The following is a 21,977-nucleotide window of genomic DNA, read 5'->3' on the forward strand; positions in this document are numbered from 1 at the left end:
TCGTAAAAAACCAATGAAATTGCCCCGTTATAGTTAGTTCAGCTAACTATAACTCGCGCGCCCGCAATGCACTGCTGATGACGTCACATATTACATCACTCATGACATGGTCAGTGACATCACTCATGACATCACTGATGACATCTCAAATGACATCACTGATGACATCACTGATGACATCATCCAGTGAATGTGTGTTTTTCTGAAAATTAAATATGTTTTATATATGTATATCTCAAGGTCGATGGAAGAATAAATGGGTATATAAGTGTCTAAATGGATGATTTGTTTTTGAAAAATTGATTGTGTAACTGACTGATTAAGTGTATCTCTCACTTTGTGTATAAGTGGCTGCATGGGTTGGTGAGTAGCTACATGGGTGTCTATATAGGTTATTAGTTGTTTTTTTGAGTATCAGTCTGAGTGTCTGTATGGTACGGTGGGGGGTATTACGTAGTGCATAGATGCATGAATGAGTGACTCACTGTTTGTATGTGTTGAAGACAGTATGTGTGCAGGACTGTATGGGTGGATGAGTGTGTGTATGGGTGTGTTAGTGAGTGAATGACTGTCTCAATAGTGTCTTCAGGAGTAACTACATATGTTTTAAACTAGTATATGTGACTATTGGTGTATATATGTGAGTATATGTGAGAGGGAGAGATTGAAAGAGTTCCTGTATGAATAAGTATGTGTTTCTATAAGTGATTGTTTAAAAGACTAAGTATGTGTAAGTTTCCGTAGAAGTAAGTATGGTGGTGTGTGTATTACTGTATATGCAAGTAAATGTATGTTTTATTCTTTATTAGCATGAGTGACTATGTGTGTGAGTAACTCTATGGATGAGTGGCATTGTGTAACAGGATGTATAGATGTATGAGTACATATGATGAGTGAGTACATGTATGAGTGACTGTATAGGACTGTTGGTGAATGAGTGGATGTGTATGTGGATCTTAGAATTACTGAAGAGGTTGTTGTAACTGGTATTGGTATGTCCATTGTTTTGAAATTTTTAGTCTCTATTTTTGAATGTGTGTATCAAAGCTTATATTAAGGTGAGAGGAGGTCTGCCACTCTATCACAAGGATGATGTCATCAGTGATGTCATCAGTGATGTCATTTGAGATGTCATCAGTGATGTCATGAGTGATGTCACTGACCATGTCATGAGTGATGTAATATGTGACGTCATCAGCAGTGCATTGCGGGCGCGCGAGTTATAGTTAGCTGAACTAACTATAACGGGGCAATTTCATTGGTTTTTTACGAGTAAAATGTCCAGCTAACTATAACATGTGTGAAACCTATGGTTTTTTCACTGAATTTCTAAGGTTTTTTAAATGCTAATTCCTAACTATAACGTGTGCGAAACCTATGGTTTTTTCAGTGAATTTCTAAGGTTTTTTAAATGCTAATTCCTAACTATAACGTGTGTGAAACCCATGGTTTTTTCAGTGAATTTGCAAGGTTTTTTAAATACTAATTCCTAACTATAACGTGTGTGAAACCCATGGTTTTTTCAGTGAATTTGCAAGGTTTTTTAAATGCTATTTTTTTTTTTTATTCTTCATTTTTTTCAAACATATTTTTAATTTAATTTTCTTATCTTTTATAAAGACTATGCTTAAATTTTTAAAATCCTTAAATATTTTTTTTATATATATTTTTTAAAATAAACATGTAAAATTTATTTCCAGATTTTTTTTTTTTTTTTTTTTTTTTTTATAGTACGCGTACCGTAAGCTCACGGTAAGCGTACGGTTTACGCAACGTCCGTAATCTATCTACGCTGCTTGCGTATAGTTACGTACTTTGCGTAGCCGCGCGTACTGCGCGTGGGACGCGTGCGCGCTTACGCAACACGCGCACGTTACGCGGAAGTGCCGGGGAGTGACTGTTATGCGCATGCGCGCAAGCGCGTGTCTTTTTTACGCGCACGCGTACTTTTTGCCGTAAGCGTACCGTAAGCGTACCGTAAGCGTACGGTTGGTCATGTGATCATGAAACACAACTTTTGATTGGTTGAAACTACTTTCAGTTCTAGAACTCTCCTACACCACACCCATTCCCCTCATTTCTGCTTGTGATCCCTTGGGAGAAGGAGCTGGTTTGTCTTTGGGATACGATGGCAGAACAGCAGAGCTCTTCTGAGAGTGAGGCTAGCACCAGCAGCACTGTCTTGAGGCAGAGAGCGAGGAAAGTAAAGCCTTCTTATGTTTGGGATTATTTTACTTTTCCAGAAGGCCAGCAAAAGGTGAATGCACCCTTAGTTACTTGCAAGCTGTGTAAGCGTGTACTTTCTAGAGGTAATCCTAACAGGAAGTATTCCTTTGGGAATCACACCATGAAGAGACACCTCCAGGATGTACACAGAAGGACACATGGTCATCTTTTTGGAGGTAACTCTTCAGAAAGACGAGCCAGTACATCCACAGCAGCTCAGCCTGGACCATCACCTGCAGGGCAGACTCCTTCTTCTGCAGGTCAGGTGAGCCCTTCATCTGTGGGGGGAGAATCTCCTTTTGCTGGCCCTCTGGAAATTAACCCTCGGTTTGCGAGGGTTGAAGTACGGTGCGCCACTTGTCACGATCTAATTACTTATAGGGAGACCAGTGTTTCCCTGGTGAACAGTAAAATAGATCAGCACACTTGTCGTACCGTCTAATATTCCCAATCTTTCTTTCCTCTGTCCCTGCATGAACACAACGGTTCTTTTAAGAGCCAACCTTATCTTTCATCTTTTTTTTACATATGTTTTTAAAAACTTTTTTTTATTTTTTTTTACCGTACGCGTACGGTAAGCGTACCTTTTTTTTTATTTTTTAAAAAAAACACTAAAAATCATTTATCACATTAGAAGGTCCTTGAGAGACTACAATTATTATTATTGACTTACCATACTCACTCAAAAAAATATTTATTCATTTGTTTTTTTAAAAAATAGTTTTTAAAATGGTTGTAGTTTCCGAAAATTTTCTATATCGATCTGAAAAAAAAGAAAAAAGTATTAATATTTTTAAACCATTTTATAATACAGTACACATATTTACATTTTTTACCAAAAAATATTTTTGCCTTATTTTTGCTGTTTTCAGAATATATTGCATTTCACTATAAATTGTGAAAGCAATTGCATTCATCATTTTACAGCGGGCAAAAAAAAATAACAATCTCAAAGATTGTATTAAAAAAGCCCAGAATCTCTTCTCACTTAAACTTATCATTACAGAAATGCATATTATTCTAAAAAAATATCATCTAAAAACAATACTTTTTTCTTTAAAATACCGTCTGATATGTTTGTTTCAGAAGTATAATCACAAAATTATATCTCAAATAACTCCAAAATACATCTGATTTTATTTCCTTTAGGCCAAATAGTATTTTTTTTTTTTTCCTGGAATAAATTTCCAAGGGAAAACCATTAAAATTCTAAAGTTTAATCTGTCCAGATCTCACCAATTCTCTGTAACATTTTGGTTCACGAAAATTTTTTGAATAATTTATTTAGTCCACAATAGAATTGCTTACTTTTCCACATGGCCAAATAGTAATTTTTTAAATCATTTTTGAAAAAATTTCCAATGGCAGTCCAATAGCATTCCAAAATTTAAAATGTGCAGAAGTTACCGATTATCTCTAAATTATTGGTTTTTCAAAATTGCATTAAAAATTAAAAAAGTCCACATTACAATTGGTTATCTTTCCTTTAGGCCAAATGATAATTTTAAAAATCTTTTTTCTACAAAATTGCAATGGTAATCCAGTAAAATGGTAAAATTATTTTGTCCAGATCTTGCCAAATCTCTCTAAAATTTAGGTTTCAGGAAGATTAGATAGGAATTTGCTAAATCAAAAGGCAAACGTTGTTTGAAAATCAATTGGGAATCATTACACAGTGTCCAGCCTTTTTCACATTTTAGATAAACTGTGTAATGTCCAGAAGTAACAGTAGGTCCATCATGGAAAATTATTGCAACAGTTACAAAAGTTTTTCCTGAAATTGATAATTGCTGTCCTGTAAACTTCTTTATTAAAGTATCCAATTTTGATCCATCAGCTCTACATCGTTGCATCATTAAAATTACATACTGTCCGTATTCCCTTAAAATTAATGTTGATAACATGTCAGAATTACACTCACCACATTTCATGCTATGATTAGCATCTTTAACTAATTTTGCAAAAGTGACTGTTTTACTCTCTGGCAATGTCAAATAAATAAACCTTTCATTATCAACAATAGAGCCACATATATTATAACAATTATCACAACTATGTTCCCATTTATAAGAGAGACCAAAAAAAATGTCAATGGGAACTCCTTCTTCTTCCACTACCTGAAGAAAATACATCAAAAATTCGTGTGCATCTTGCTGTTCATTTTGAGAAAACTGTGTTCGTCCTGAACATACATCTAAAAGTTTTCTAATATCAGTAGCACTTTCTATTTGAGTTTTATCTTTACTCAGCTTTTGAAAAAGGAGACTGAGCTCTGAACAGAATCTTTTTCCCTGATTTACTATTATCTGCTCCTGCAAACTTTCCAGATAAAATGCAACATTCAGCACTACATTAGCGTAGCAGTTGACACCAGAGCTATTTTCAAAATGACATCCTACAACCTGTTCTTCATTGTCCTTTTTCTTTTTGTTTGCAATTACATCACTCCTCTTTTTTTTCCTCTTCTCTACATCCTCATTACAGATATTCTCATTTCTCCTTTTACGAGAAACTACACGTTTCTCCAACACAGGATACTGACCTAAATGAGGAGCATAGCTTCTTCTTAATCTATTATACTCCTTTACACAGTTTGTATCAGCACTAACTTTTGAGTCATCAAAGTCTATCATGAATAAACCTGATAATGTTTTGACTCGTGACAAAGCTACATATGCCATACCTTCTTTGAACACAGTTGAACCAATGTTCACAAATGCACAATCTACAGTCAATCCTTGAGACTTGTGGATAGTTACAGCATATGCTAGTGAAAACGGAAACTGCTTCCTACGTACATATAAGTCTTTCACAAGCATGAAACGAACTGAACAACGACAAATGTCTTTAACTTCCTCTATCTGATCAAATTTTATTTTTAAACATTCAATTCCATCTTTTTTCTGATAATTAATAAAACCCACAACTCTTCCCATCGCTCCATTCACTAAGCCTTTCTCAACATCCAAATTTCTCCTTAAAAACACTCTACAGTTCATGCAAACATATAGATTTTTTTCTAATCCTGCTGTTTTGGAGATGTTCTTCTCTAGTGAGTCCAATTTATTTTTCAGTTTGCCTGTTACTGTGACAGTAATTCTTCCATCCTCAATTTTGTCCACTGCTTCCAATTTCCTGATGTCTTCCTTTTCCAATTTCAAAAGCTCCTCATTAAATATTGAGCATTCACGTAGAGTTGGCATTAAGCAGATGACACTTTTGTTTTCTGCAATATTCTTGTATATTTTCTCTGCAACTATTTCTTCCTTTGGAAATAAATTATGTAGCAGCCGACTCTGTAATGCTTTTTTCCCAACTTCTGTGAGTAGTCCAATCCTGATATCTTTCAGAATACTTCCATATTCTTCATCGTTTGCTTGCCTCATATTAGTTGTAAGTTCCTTGTACTCAAAGAAGGACCAAATATTTGTATTTCCAATGCTTCCCAATGACTTCTTCGTGTCTTCATGTGTCACAGTATTAAACACTGGTTGTCCTTTAACTGGAGTAAGTTGCAAAAGATCCCCAAAAACTATGACGTGTTTTCCACCAAATAACACGTCATAGTCTGTCTTCAAAATTTGCTGCATTCTTAAATGCACAAAGGCAAGCATTAAGTTTGATACCATGCTCACCTCATCAATAATGAGAACTTGCATCTTCTTCAATACTCGTGAAACTTCCAAGGATGCTTCTCCAGTTAGCTTGTTGAATTGTATTTTGTTCTCATGCTCCACTGGTAACATTAGCAAACGATGTAAGGTGAATCCTTTTATGTTATATGCTGCTAACCCAGTTGGAGCAGTAACCACACAAGACAAAGTAGAATCCGTTTTTTGCTTTAGGTAGCTTCTGATGACTTTAATTAGGAAACTTTTTCCAGTGCCAGCTTGTCCGCTTACATACATCCTGATTGGATGAAATGATGTGCATGAGCACTCTTTTTTGATATGTAGAAATCCGTGATCAATTTTGTTTTTGATCTCTTCATAAATTTGTTGCTGCTCTTGATTCAGTTGTCTTTCCAAATTTTCTAAGTCTATAAATTCTTCTTGAGCTTGATTCATAGCCGTTTCCACTTCATTCATGGCTATTGATGCTTCATTTTCAACGATTGGTTGTCCTAGGGGATCTTGACTGTGTGTTCCTGAACTTTGGCTGTCCTGAGAACTGTCTCTAGCTATTTCTGCTGCAATTGTAGTTTCCTGTTCAATTTCTTCATTTAACATTTGCAGATAAGTTGAGAATGTACTGCATTGTATGCTGTCTTTGCAAGCATTAAAAGAATCTTCATAGCTCTGGAATTCTCCCAGTAGTTCATCCTCTGTACGCCATGGTTTAAACAACTGTAAAAGAGCCAAGTAGTAAAATTCTTTCTTGTCGGTAGTGTCGCAACTCAGCTTCCGGTGATTTATCAAACTTCCTTTGGTTTGCTTCACCAAACATCCTTCTTCACCAACAACTTTATATTTTCCACTGTTGATGTCTTCTGCAGCTTTCCGTGAATAAATGTAGTTCTGTAACACTTCATAGAGACACATGTTCTCCAGATGATGACTTCTCTTGGGATAATATGTGTCCAACATGTTTGTTTTCAATATGTCTGTACTTTCTGGGTCATTCTCAGCCAAATATTCAATTTCTCCAACAGATTTCAGTACCCGATTTCTCATTGCTGCAAGGCCTAAACTTGCCCAAATTATTCTTCTTGACTTCGAGTAGAGACTTGCAGAAGATAACCTATCTGAACATTCGTAGGATCCAATTTCTCGATGCGATAACATCTTCAAACTGAAACTGTACAGCTTCTTACTGACAGTCTTCTCGTGAGAAATCTCTTCCCACATTTCCTTCAATTCTGTTTTTTCTGATTTCGTAATGTAAGACGTTACATATCGAGCAACAGCAATGGAATTGTCAGCAACATACTGTATATCCATGTTAGCGTTCCACATGGATAAAATGACTGGGTTGTAGTCATTTATATTTTTTGATTCTTCTTTTCTTTTAAGGTTGTAGGTATTCTTAGGTGATTTTCTTGTGATAGTATGTCTCACAGCTGACATAAAACTGTTGACTCTTCCATTTGTAAGAACAGGTCTAGGAAATCCAAATCGACATTTAGTGTAGTATTTTTCTTTGCTCTTGTATTTCCGTCGACAGTATTTTCCACACCGATGACTTTGGAAACGTAGAACTTGCTCCTTTAACTTGTTCTCTTCTGTGCTTTTAGGTATAGCACATGTTGCATATTCTTCAATGTAAGATAACACTGCTTCATCAGTATCAGTTCCAAACTTTGGGGCATCCTTGATCCACAGCAGCATATGAATATGAGGAGCACCTCTTGCCTGGTACTCTTTTCTCCAAAAGAAATCCACTACTTCTCCAAGAGGTGGATTTTTTTTATTGCAGATGAAGGACATCATAGCCTCAAATCTATGATTGAAATATCTGCAAACATTAACCGGATCCAATGAGCACAGTTCTCCTGCTGTCTTGTATTCGATGTTTTTAATGTTTGAATTGGCCTCTCGTAGAAAATCCAGTAAATCATCCCAAGCGTACTCGGCACAGCTTAGGGTAAGGAACCATGTTGGTGTTCCTAAATTGCGTAACATGCATTTTAGTTCACCATGGCGTCGGTACCAATATTCATTTGTCCCACGCTGACAAGCCATCAGATTGATCAGTTGTGTTTCCAAATGATCATCTCGGTGCTGCACTTTCTCCATAAAATCCTTAGCAGACACATTTTGTAAATGTACTCCACTTTTTAAAATGTGATTTACTGCATAAGACAGTGCAGACAAGTCGCTTTCAAATAAAAGATGGAACAAATAAGGAATACTTTGTCGAAATCTGGGATCTTCAGCATATAGTCTTGTAGTTCGATACTCTGAAGCTGGAATCTGTTCTGGACGTTCATCGTATCGTCCTCCTTTTCCTTTAGGAAACAGCTGGGGAAAACATCGAGCTTCCAAGCTCTCCTCCCATACACTCACGGGATTTCCTTTTGCTTTCTTCATCTGAAAGAGATCAATATTGTCTCCCATAACTTCTTTCGAATGGAGAGGATGTATGCTAAAATGTTCATAAATTTCTTCTTCCTTTGACTTGTCCACTTTTTCAATTTGTCCAGTTGGTGTTTCTGTGTCTCCTTGTAAATCTTCTTCTTCTTCTTCTTCTTCTATATAAATTGATTCATACCATTTGTTATTTTTTTTCAAATACAAATTTGCTCTTTGTACTTTCCGCACATCTACCAGCTCCTGCCAAATCTTCTTATTCTTTGTAGGTACACCATTAACCAGAATAATTAATGGTTCAGTTTCCAAAGTATCCGCATCAATAGTTTCCATATTTTTTTTCAAATCCAAGGGCAAATACACCACTCTACCTTTTAAACCTCTCAGTAAATCTGAAGGAGGTAATTTACCAGTTTTGGGCTCCATACGTACTATGGTCTGGAACGGATGAACACATTGAATGAGTATAGACTCATATGTATTTAATTCAGAAAGTTCAGCAGGAATAGCATCCAATTCTAAATTATTATGTACAGCTCTGGTCGGCATTCTATTTTCCTCTAACTTGTTGTAGCAGTATTTACAAATACGCTGATCTTCACCCAATTCAAAACAATTTTCAAGAAATATATATGTGGCAAAATCCATCCACTTATAATTATCTTCATTTTCACTCTTTCTGTAGAGATCAACATTCCTAGTTTGTTTTCTATAATGAGTTCTGCGGCAACAAATACAAGTAACATTTGGTCTTTCATTAGAGATTATTGCAAATTTTGTTATGTGATCATTAAATGTCTTACTTACACAAGGTTCTACATTCTCTTCCACTTCTGCCTCATTTACTGTGTCCTTCTCTGCACTGTTTTGTTCAGGACCAAAGTAACAAAACTGAATTTCATCAACAACCTTCTCTACATCTGATACCGTTCCTCGGAACAGAGCCCTATTCAATTCATTTAACTTTATTGCTGGACTTTTGGCAAAATACAACCGTCTCACAAACTTTCTCATTTCAGTATGATGAACAGCCAGCATCCTAAAATGATGGAAAACACTATTGCACACTTTTCTAGATAGACAAGCAAGAGAATGACCCTGCAAACCAGTATTCTCTCTCACTCTGCATGGATCCAGACTTTGAAGCACCTTAATCTTTTGTTTTACACTTTTTTTACTATATTCTCTTAGAAACTCTCGAAATCTGTCAATAGATTCCTGACGCACAGTGCAAATACTACTACAATTCCAAGTGTACACTGGGGCTTTAGGACGTCTCCCCATTGCCTCATCTGCCATCACTTGTACCTCATCTCTTGGAACCATTATCTCCTTCTCCATTATGCAACCATTTTTTACTTCGTATGAACGACCTCTGGTGTCAACTGCATGCAGCAAACTATTTCTTTGAAAATAGCTCTCTTCATTAAAAAAAGGTTCACTACTTGAACTATGCATCCACTTTCCTAAAAACACTTTACAAAAGTTTGTTCTGTTCACTACTCTTTTGCTTTTGCTTTGTGATTTCAGTACATTAACCATTTTATCTAATGTACGCATCCTATTCAAAATTAATATGAATAGTTTCCTTTTTAATTCTAATGCTTTTGCTGCAATGGCTTCAATTTCTTTTTTTCTCTTGTAATATTTAGCCTTTTGCTTATATTTCTTTATATCCTTTATCAAATTGGACATAACTCTTCTCTGAAACATTTTTCTACGTATCTCTTTAAATGCTGTTTTTCTGTTTATGTTAAACTTTTCAATTCCAGAAGGTATATTTGCATTAACTAAATTCTCATTTTTTTGCTGTTCTCTATGTTTTGTTACATTTTTCCGAGAACAGACATTTTGTACATTTTTCTTTGTTTTGAATATTTTGTTTAGAAATTGTTTTTTTTGCTTACCAGAAGATTTTTTCTTTTTCCCAACATCAGCATCTTCTACTAACTTTGGTCCTCCAGTTGTCTTCAAATATAGTTTTTTTTTTAGCGTTTTTTGAACTCGAGATTTTGTAGGCATCTTAAATTTTGTTCACTGTTCTTCAGTAATACCTGAAAAAAACTACAAAAAAAATCCTTTATTGTATTTAAATATATTACTACATTTCTTTTCACAATAGTCACAAAACGAAATTTCTTTGCCAATTTGAATGCACACAAACTGCTCTTTTTTTTGGGCAAGTGAAAATCTCTTTTACAAACTGTCACATTATGAAACCAAGCTGTTTTTTCAGACCACCACCGTGTGTATTCTCTGTGACTGCCTACACTCCAGCAGGGGCAACCAGCCTTAGTGATGCTGAATGTATTTGCATTACAGACTTAAACCTGAAAACCCCACTCGCTTCTAATTACTGTGCATGACTATACATGGCAAGCACATGGGTGTGTGCTAAGCCTCTGCTTCTTCCCCCAAAAATTCGCTCCCCCTTTCCATCTACTGCAACTGTGAAATCACCAGAGCAAGACGCAATAAATCTCTGCCTATAATTCTTCTATGCACACAGTGTCATGTTTTCACATTAGTGCCAAAACGAAATTTCTTTGCCAATTTGAAAGCACACTTACTGCTCTTTTTTTTTCGGGCCAAGTGAAAATCTCTTTTTACAATTTGAAATCACTTTTACAGACTGACACATTCTGAAACCTTTTTTTTAAATTTATTTAAATGCACATGTCCAAGCTGTTTTTTTTTCAGACCACCACCGTGTGTATTCTCTGTGACTGCCTACACTCCAGCAGGGGCAACCAGCCTTAGTGATGCTGAATGTATTTGCATTACAGACTTAAACCTGAAAACCCCACTCGCTTCTAATTACTGTGCATGACTATACATGGCAAGCACATGGGTGTGTGCTAAGCCTCTGCTTCTTCCCCCAAAAATTCGCTCCCCCTTTCCATCTACTGCAACTGTGAAATCACCAGAGCAAGACGCAATAAATCTCTGCCTATAATTCTTCTATGCACACAGAGTCATGTTTTCACATTAGTGCCAAAACGAAATTTCTTTGCCAATTTGAAAGCACACTTACTGCTCTTTTTTTTTCGGGCCAAGTGAAAATCTCTTTTTACAATTTGAAATCACTTTTACAGACTGACACATTCTGAAACCTTTTTTTTAAATTTATTTAAATGCACATGTCCAAGCTGTTTTTTTTTCAGACCACCACCGTGTGTATTCTCTGTGACTGCCCACACTCCAGCAGGGGCAACCAGCCTTAGTGATGCTGAATGTATTTGCATTACAGACTTAAACCTGAAAACCCCACTCGCTTCTAATTACTGTGCATGACTATACATGGCAAGCACATGGGTGTGTGCTAAGCCTCTGCTTCTTCCACCAAAAATTCACTCCCCCTTTCCATCTACTGCAACTGTGAAATCACCAGAGCAAGACGCAATAAATCTCTGCCTATAATTCTTCTATGCACACAGAGTCATGTTTTCTCATTAGTGCCAAAACGAAATTTCTTTGCCAATTTGAAAGCACACTTACTGCTCTTTTTTTTTTCGGGCCAAGTGAAAATCTCTTTTTACAATTTGAAATCACTTTTACAGACTGACACATTCTGAAACCTTTTTTTTAAATTTATTTAAATGCACATGTCCAAGCTGTTTTTTTTTCAGACCACCACCGTGTGTATTCTCTGTGACTGCCTACACTCCAGCAGGGGCAACCAGCCTTAGTGATGCTGAATGTATTTGCATTACAGACTTAAACCTGAAAACCCCACTCGCTTCTAATTACTTTGCATGACTATACATGGCAAGCACATGGGTGTGTGCTAAGCCTCTGCTTCTTCCCCCAAAAATTCGCTCCTCTTTTCCATCTACTGCAACTGTGAAATCACCAGAGCAAGACGCAATAAATCTCTGCCTATAATTCTTCTATGCACACAGAGTCATGTTTTCACATTAGTGCCAAAACGAAATTTCTTTGCCAATTTGAAAGCACACTTACTGCTCTTTTTTTTTCGGGCCAAGTGAAAATCTCTTTTTACAATTTGAAATCACTTTTACAGACTGACACATTCTGAAACCTTTTTTTTAAATTTATTTAAATGCACATTTCCAAGCTGTTTTTTTTTCAGACCACCACCGTGTGTATTCTCTGTGACTGCCTACTGTTAGACCTGGCACCTTGGCGTGAGTTTCCCTTCCACTTTTTTTTGATGGTGTGCCTCGACTGTTTTGCTGGTGTTGTCCGCTCAAGGCACTGCGCCACGGCTAATCCGTGCCGCAGTGCAAGTGCTCCCTAAGTAAAGTGTACCTGTAATTGATGTTCCTGATTGGTTGATTGGATTCACTGTCAGTCCCCAGTAAAGTGCACCAGGGGTGCCAGGGCTTGTGAATGCCAATGCTGCTGGTGGGCTTGCAGCGCTGGTTGCGCCACCCACGGAAGCGGCCTTGTAAAGTGTGTCTAGGGTCTGCCACCGCAGACCCTGTGCGCGGTCCGGGACCGTCGCGCTGACTGCGCAAGTGCCCCCACTTGCCAGTCCCTAAACCTTCCCTTACCTACATATTAGCCACCCCTCTGGTAGGCCCAAGGGCAGGGTGCATTGTAGGCAGAAGGTAGGACATGCCCTGATGTGTGTGGCATGTCTTAGTAGTGAATTACAGCCCTTGTCGTTTTTCACTATTGAAGGCTACCTGCTCTCCATAGGCCAGAATGGGCTGCTGGAGTCACTACACGCTGTGACCCCAGTGGACTCAGAGAGCATGGTAGAGTGTCAAGTTTGGTATGCCTGAACTCAGGATGATAAAATACTTCTTGTAGTCAAGTTTATTTTAATATCCTGGGTTTGTAAATACTACTTTTAGAAAGCTAGTATTTACTGACCTGACCATCTCAGTCCGCCTCTGCTGTGTGTATGTGTTCTGCCTGGCAACAGTAAGGAGCAGGGTGGGGGGATCCCCAGAGACAGGTTGGCTGCCAGGTGGTGGGTAGAGAGATTACACCTGGATGGGTGGGAGGAGTACACCTTGACTCTTGAATAGACCTGTGCTCTGCCACCACAAAGCCGGCGCCACCCCCTGTGGGGCGGCTGATGTCTCTGCCCTGCTGCTGAAAGGAAAGAGCAGAGTCACCATAACAAAGTGCTCCAGAACTGGACTGAGCCAGGCCTAGGCCCCCTGGCGCTAAAGAACAAAAGAACCATGGTATAAAAGTAGGAGCCTGGCTCCTAAGAAATCAGAATCCTGTTTACCACAAAGAACCTCTGCCCGACTAGAAGGAGAAGAAGACGCCGGAGGAGCTGGCCTGCTGCTTGCCTTGCTGAGAGAGGAGAGGAAGAGACTTACTGAAAAGACTTTGCTACTTTGTGCTTGAACATTCTCCAAGGGCTTGATCTGAGCTTGCCCCCTGAACTGAACCCCAGGAACAGTGGGTTCTCTGTGCTCTTGCTCGTCCTCCAATTCGAGCCGTGTGTGCATCCCGCTGGAAAAGAGACTGCGCCCCTCATCGCCCCTCCTAGGGCCGTGACACCCAGAAGCTCGCCTGCCTCCAACCCGTGAGAGCCCCGCTCCATCCCGAGCCGCTCTCTGTTCCCGGGCCAGGCCGCCTGCATCCCTGTCACCGCCTGCTACTGGAGCGCGCTGACCGCGCTATCACCCCTCCTGCCGGAAGCCGTCCGACGACTGTGATCTACGCCGGGTCATCCAGCTGCACTGACCGTGCCCTGTGACCCCGCTTCGCTATCCCCGGACATCTCAGGCCGCGCCGCCCCCGCTGTGGAGACCCTCCTGCACCGCCGTGCTAAAGGGTCGCTGGCCGCGCCTGCCTACGTGCCCACACCTGCTGATTGAGGACCCAAGAACACTTCCAAGCTGAGAGTCGCACCGACCTGTGCCGACTCTCCACATCACGAAAGAAGCTCCAGTATCGGGCTCGGGGCCCGCAACGCCTTATTTCCCCGTTCGCAGGAACCGATCTCTGTGAGTACTGGAACTACAAGTAAAAGAGACTACAAAGCATCCATTTGAAACACCGAACCAAGAACATTTGCCTGCTGTATAATCTGGTGGCCTAGCGAAAACGTTATTGGTCTTGTGATAAGTCTGCTGAGATATATATACCTATTTTTACATAAAGAATCGTATTTTTATATATATCCAAGTCTGGTGTCCGTTTCTGGGGGGATTGATGTATTTACTGTGCGTATGATTGTAAGTGCTTAACCAACAACGCCTGAGGAATCGCCTTGGCTGCTCACGCCACGCACCTAGAGGGTGAGCAAGGGTCATTCGCGAGGGGTTATCCTGCGCCCTGACGTGGAGGAGAGGGTTCCTGCTTGACACAAGGGCAACCTTGCGCCAACCAGAGATCCCCGACTCTAACATTGTTGGCAGCGGTTGGGATTTCGGATTTGCACTTGTAATTTGCATACAGTGAATTATTAATCACCAGATAGTGAGAGCAGACCAAGTAACGCAGCCACAGGTTTTCATTTTCTGAACTTTGTTGAGACATCTGCCATTACTGCAACCATGCCTGGCTCACACTCCGCTGGGAGAGCACTCTCTGTGATTTCTGGAATCGATGAGGTGGATTGGGAGAGACTGGAAGGCTACTCGATGGAGCAATTGAAAGGCTACAGTGTAAAATTCCGAGTCCCCCATGCTGGATTCAAGAGGAGAACCCAGTACGCCAAGGCGCTGAGAGCCTGGAAGGAGTCACGAGACCCACGGAATGCGGGGGACATCGTTCCACCCGACAACCTTGAGGAGCCCAGCAGAGTCCGGTCGCCAGAGGAGCTGGCAGACAGGGCAGCAGACAGGGCGCATGCAATGGAGATGGCAAAGTTGGCAGGACAAATGGAAATGGAAAAGCAGAAGTTGGCCCTGGAGGCACAACAACGCCAAATGGATCATGATATCCGATTGAAGGAGTTGGAGCTGAAGGCGAAAAGTTTGGACACCGCTCCTTCTGGTGGCAGCACTCCACCAGCGCAGGTAGAGTCCAAGGTGTACATCCCCAAAGATGTAGTAAAGGAGTATTTTAGAAAGGATGACATAGGGCAGTGGTTTAGAGCCTACGAGGTGGCCATGTCCTCACACCGGGTCCCTGAGAAAGACTGGGGAGCGGGGTTGTGGGGAAGGTTCCTTGCTGAAGGGCGGGACACCCTGTTAGATTTGCCCTTAGAAGTCCAAACCTCATACCCCCATATGAAGGAAGCTTTGATGACCAGGTATGGGTTAACTCCGGAGCTATATCGACAGAGGTTCAGGGAGACCAAGAAGATCCCTGAGAGTACGTATGTGGAATATGTGACCTTTTTCTGCAGAGCGCTGGATGGTTGGGTGAAGGGTAGCAAAGTGAATGATTATCAAGGGCTGCTTGATTTAATTGCATGGGAGCACTTGTCCAGTCAATGTTTTCCTGAGCTACGCCAGCACCTGATAGATAGCAAGCTGTCCAACCCGAGGAAGCTTGCTGAGGAGGCGGACCGCTGGCTCAGCACCAGGGTCCACAAGGGTCAAGTGGGAGACTCCGCCAAAGGTGGGCAGGGTCCCCAGCAGAAGAGTGGGGGGGACAAGGGTAAACAGAAGGGGTTCCAAAAAGGCCCCCAAAGTAATTCCCAAGGGAACCAGCAGAAGGGTTCTCAGCCTCCCCCAACCCCGCAGCAGAACGGGGCCCCGACAGGTAGACCTGTTCCAAAGGGGCCCTTCAATTGTTATAAGTGTGGCGATCCGGGTCACATTGCCGCTGATCCTAAGTGTCGCCTGTTTGGTAAGACCGCACCCACTGGTGCTCCACCCCGGCAAGTAGCTAGTGTTAACTTTGGGGAGGAGATAGCAGTCCAGGAGGGTGGGGGTCCCGGGCAGATGACCCTAGTCTCGCTAGGAGACAGTGAGATGGTCCCTGTAACCTACCTACCCTCTAACACTAAGAAATATGGGCAGGTGGTGACCATCAATGGAAAGAAGGTTGAGGCTCTTAGAGATACAGGAGCCAGCGTGACCTCGGTGAGGCAACACCTGGTGTCTCAAGAGCAGATTGTACCCAATGCCTACTGTAGGGTTGTCAATGCTGACAACGTAGAGAGTCGTTGTCCAATGGCTCGAGTTCCCTTTGAGTGGGGGGAGGTCTCTGGTACTCTACAAGTCGCTGTGAGAACTGACATGCCTGTAGACTGTCTGCTAGGGAACGACCTGGAGAGTTCCCCTTGGGAAAAGGTGGAGAAGACCACGCATCTGAGGATGGTGGGTCTACCCGACTGGGCGTGCGTGACCACCCGGTCCATGGCAGCCAGTAGGGGTGTTGAGAGGGTCCTGGAGCCTGAGGGAGAGGTCCAGGAACCGGCCTTAGGGAGAAGGCGCAGGAGGCGCGGGAAACCGGCCCCCGAAGTTCCCACGGCCCAGGAGGAAGTAGACCCTGAGGGGGATGCTCTGGAGCCTACCGGGGAACAGATTGCCGAACTGGGAGATCTGCCTGAGCTGACCCATTGGCAGCAAGAAGGAGGTCCCTCCAGGGAGGAATTCTGCAGGGAGCAGAAAGAATGCCCTTCTCTCGTGGGTATGCGGCAGCAGGCTGCAGACCAGGCCAACGGTGTTCAGGCCAAAACACACTACGTGTACTGGGAGAGTGACCTCCTGTATTCCGAGCCTAAGGCTGCTGAACCTGGGTCAGCCCGTGTGCTGGTGGTACCCCAGAAGTTCAGAACCTTCCTACTGGGGCTGGCTCATGATGTGCCGTTAGCAGGACATTTGGGGATGGACAAGACCTATGACAGGCTTGTCACCCACTTTTACTGGCCCCAAATGCATAAGAATTCCGATTCCTACTGCAGAACCTGTCAGACTTGCCAGGCAAGTGGTAAGAGCGGAGGGAAGCACAAGGCTCCTCTGCAACCTTTCCCTGTGGTCGGTACGCCATTCCAACGAGTGGGTATTGATATTGTGGGGCCTCTGGATCCCAAGACAGCCCTGGGCAACAGGTTCATCCTGGTCTTGGTGGACCATGCCACCCGGTACCCTGAAGCCATCCCTCTGAGGACAGTGACGGCCCCCGTGGTGGGACGGGCACTGATGGGAATTTTCTCCCGAGTGGGATTCCCTCTAGAGGTGGTGAGCGACAGGGGGACCAATTTCATATCCACATATATGAAATCCCTGTGGAAGGAGTGTGGGGTAACGTACAAGTTCACCACTCCTTACCATCCCCAAGGAAATGGGTTGGTTGAGAGATTCAACCGAACCCTCAAAGGCATGATCATGGGCCTGGACGGTCCGATGAGGCGTAAGTGGGACGTCCTCTTGCCATGCCTGCTCTTCGCTTACCGAGAGGTGCCGCAGAAGTCTCTAGGATTCAGCCCCTTTGAGCTTCTGTATGGTCACCCGGTAAGAGGACCTCTGAGTTTGGTAAAGGAAGGCTGGGAGCAATCTCCCAGGAAACCTCCCCAGAATGTATATAGTTACATGCTGGCCTTCCGAAACCAGACTCGGCGTTTCAGGCAACTTGCTGAGGCAAATCTGGAAGCCAGCCAGGAGGAGATGAAGCGGTGGTACGACCGGAATGCCACTCTGGTAGAGCTTCAACCTGGACAAAAGGTGTGGGTCTTGGCCCCAGTGGAGCCGTGTGCACTTCAGGATAAGTGGACAGGTCCATTTGAGGTTGTGGAGCGCAAAAGTCCTATCACCTACTTGGTGGACATGCAGACTCCCAGGAACCCTTTGAGGGTCCTACATGTTAACCGCCTTAAGCCCCACTTAGAGAGGACCGAAGTGGGCATGCTGCTGGCCACTGATGATGGAATGGAAGAGGAGACCGAGCCTCTTCCTGACCTCTTAGTGGCCTCTGAGAAAGATGGGTCAGTGGATGGAGTTAACCTCTCACCCACCCTGACGCCCGAACAACAGGAAGACTGCCGCCACTTGCTGGGACAGTTTTCCGACCGATTCTCCCTGGTTCCTGGTGTCACAGATTGGTGCGTCCATGATGTGGACACAGGAGACAGCTTACCTGTGAAGCACAAGGCTTACAGGGTAACTGACAGGGTCAGAGCTTGCATTAAGGAGGAGGTCTCCAAAATGCTTGCGCTAGGGGTGGTTGAGTCCTCCAGCAGTCCTTGGTCCAGCCCCGTGGTCTTGGTCCCAAAGGCTGCTGCGCCGGGAGCCACACCTGAACTCCGGTTCTGTGTGGACTACAGAGGACTCAATTCAGTCACGAAGACTGACGCGCACCCCATCCCCAGAGCTGATGAGCTCATTGATCGGCTGGGGGCTGCCCGGTTCCTCAGTACGTTTGATCTAACGTCTGGGTACTGGCAGATCGCCTTGACCGATGGGGCCAAAGAGAGGTCCGCATTCTCGACACCAGATGGGCACTTCCAGTTCCGAGTCATGCCATTTGGAATGAAGAATGCCCCTGCCACCTTTCAGAGGTTGGTCAACCAGGTACTGGTTGGGCTGGATGCGTTCAGTGCCGCCTACCTGGATGACATCGCGGTGTTCAGTGCCACCTGGCCTGAACACCTGCGCCACCTCTGGGAAGTGTTGATGGCGCTGCGCCGAGCAGGCCTCACGATCAAGGCAAGCAAGTGCCAGATCGGGCAGGGTTCCGTGGTGTACTTGGGACACCAAGTGGGGAGTGGCAAGGTGGCACCCTTGCAACCCAAAATCGAGACCATCCTGGCTTGGGAACCCCCCAAGACGCAGACCGCCGTGAGGGCCTTCCTGGGGCTCACTGGGTACTACAGGAGGTTTGTTAAGGGCTATGGAACGATCGTTGCCCCCTTGACCGAGCTGACTTCGAAGAAGCAGCCCAGGAACGTGATTTGGACTGACACCTGTCAGAAAGCTTTCGACACCCTGAAGACTGCCATGTGCACGGCGCCCGTGCTCTTGGCCCCTGACTTCTCCAGGGAATTCCTAGTCCAGACAGACGCTTCAGAGCATGGTGTAGGGGCTGTTCTCTCACAGATGACTGAGGAGGGCTGGGACCAACCCGTAGCCTTCATCAGTAGGAGGTTACTTCCACGGGAAAGTAGGTGGAGTGCAATTGAGCGAGAAGCATTTGCTGTGGTCTGGGCGCTGAAGAAGCTAAGACCCTACTTGTTTGGGTCTCACTTCCGGGTTCAGACGGACCACAGGCCCCTCAGATGGTTGATGCAGATGAGGGGTGAAAACCCGAAGCTGTTGAGGTGGTCCATCTCCCTACAGGGTATGGACTTTACGGTGGAACACCGCCCTGGTACAGATCACGCCAACGCTGACGGTCTGTCCAGGTATTTCCGCCTTAGTGACGAGGAACCCCCTGGGCAAGGGTAGTTCTCCCCACATTTCAGCTGGAGGGGACACGTGTTAGACCTGGCACCTTGGCGTGAGTTTCCCTTCCACTTTTTTTTGATGGTGTGCCTCGACTGTTTTGCTGGTGTTGTCCGCTCAAGGCACTGCGCCACGGCTAATCCGTGCCGCAGTGCAAGTGCTCCCTAAGTAAAGTGTACCTGTAATTGATGTTCCTGATTGGTTGATTGGATTCACTGTCAGTCCCCAGTAAAGTGCACCAGGGGTGCCAGGGCTTGTGAATGCCAATGCTGCTGGTGGGCTTGCAGCGCTGGTTGCGCCACCCACGGAAGCGGCCTTGTAAAGTGTGTCTAGGGTCTGCCACCGCAGACCCTGTGCGCGGTCCGGGACCGTCGCGCTGACTGCGCAAGTGCCCCCACTTGCCAGTCCCTAAACCTTCCCTTACCTACATATTAGCCACCCCTCTGGTAGGCCCAAGGGCAGGGTGCATTGTAGGCAGAAGGTAGGACATGCCCTGATGTGTGTGGCATGTCTTAGTAGTGAATTACAGCCCTTGTCGTTTTTCACTATTGAAGGCTACCTGCTCTCCATAGGCCAGAATGGGCTGCTGGAGTCACTACACGCTGTGACCCCAGTGGACTCAGAGAGCATGGTAGAGTGTCAAGTTTGGTATGCCTGAACTCAGGATGATAAAATACTTCTTGTAGTCAAGTTTATTTTAATATCCTGGGTTTGTAAATACTACTTTTAGAAAGCTAGTATTTACTGACCTGACCATCTCAGTCCGCCTCTGCTGTGTGTATGTGTTCTGCCTGGCAACAGTAAGGAGCAGGGTGGGGGGATCCCCAGAGACAGGTTGGCTGCCAGGTGGTGGGTAGAGAGATTACACCTGGATGGGTGGGAGGAGTACACCTTGACTCTTGAATAGACCTGTGCTCTGCCACCACAAAGCCGGCGCCACCCCCTGTGGGGCGGCTGATGTCTCTGCCCTGCTGCTGAAAGGAAAGAGCAGAGTCACCATAACAAAGTGCTCCAGAACTGGACTGAGCCAGGCCTAGGCCCCCTGGCGCTAAAGAACAAAAGAACCATGGTATAAAAGTAGGAGCCTGGCTCCTAAGAAATCAGAATCCTGTTTACCACAAAGAACCTCTGCCCGACTAGAAGGAGAAGAAGACGCCGGAGGAGCTGGCCTGCTGCTTGCCTTGCTGAGAGAGGAGAGGAAGAGACTTACTGAAAAGACTTTGCTACTTTGTGCTTGAACATTCTCCAAGGGCTTGATCTGAGCTTGCCCCCTGAACTGAACCCCAGGAACAGTGGGTTCTCTGTGCTCTTGCTCGTCCTCCAATTCGAGCCGTGTGTGCATCCCGCTGGAAAAGAGACTGCGCCCCTCATCGCCCCTCCTAGGGCCGTGACACCCAGAAGCTCGCCTGCCTCCAACCCGTGAGAGCCCCGCTCCATCCCGAGCCGCTCTCTGTTCCCGGGCCAGGCCGCCTGCATCCCTGTCACCGCCTGCTACTGGAGCGCGCTGACCGCGCTATCACCCCTCCTGCCGGAAGCCGTCCGACGACTGTGATCTACGCCGGGTCATCCAGCTGCACTGACCGTGCCCTGTGACCCCGCTTCGCTATCCCCGGACATCTCAGGCCGCGCCGCCCCCGCTGTGGAGACCCTCCTGCACCGCCGTGCTAAAGGGTCGCTGGCCGCGCCTGCCTACGTGCCCACACCTGCTGATTGAGGACCCAAGAACACTTCCAAGCTGAGAGTCGCACCGACCTGTGCCGACTCTCCACATCACGAAAGAAGCTCCAGTATCGGGCTCGGGGCCCGCAACGCCTTATTTCCCCGTTCGCAGGAACCGATCTCTGTGAGTACTGGAACTACAAGTAAAAGAGACTACAAAGCATCCATTTGAAACACCGAACCAAGAACATTTGCCTGCTGTATAATCTGGTGGCCTAGCGAAAACGTTATTGGTCTTGTGATAAGTCTGCTGAGATATATATACCTATTTTTACATAAAGAATCGTATTTTTATATATATCCAAGTCTGGTGTCCGTTTCTGGGGGGATTGATGTATTTACTGTGCGTATGATTGTAAGTGCTTAACCAACAACGCCTGAGGAATCGCCTTGGCTGCTCACGCCACGCACCTAGAGGGTGAGCAAGGGTCATTCGCGAGGGGTTATCCTGCGCCCTGACGTGGAGGAGAGGGTTCCTGCTTGACACAAGGGCAACCTTGCGCCAACCAGAGATCCCCGACTCTAACACCTACACTCCAGCAGGGGCAACCAGCCTTAGTGATGCTGAATGTATTTGCATTACAGACTTAAACCTGAAAACCCCACTGGCTTGTAAATACTGTGCATGACTATACACGGCAAGGACATGGGTGTGTGCTAAGCCTCTGCTTCTTCCCCCAAAAATTCGCTCCTCTTTTCCATCTACTGCAACTGTGAAATCACCAGAGCAAGACGC

This window comes from Triturus cristatus, chromosome 2_2 (assembly GCF_964204655.1).
Source record: "Triturus cristatus chromosome 2_2, aTriCri1.1, whole genome shotgun sequence".
Lineage (NCBI taxonomy): Eukaryota > Metazoa > Chordata > Amphibia > Caudata > Salamandridae > Triturus > Triturus cristatus.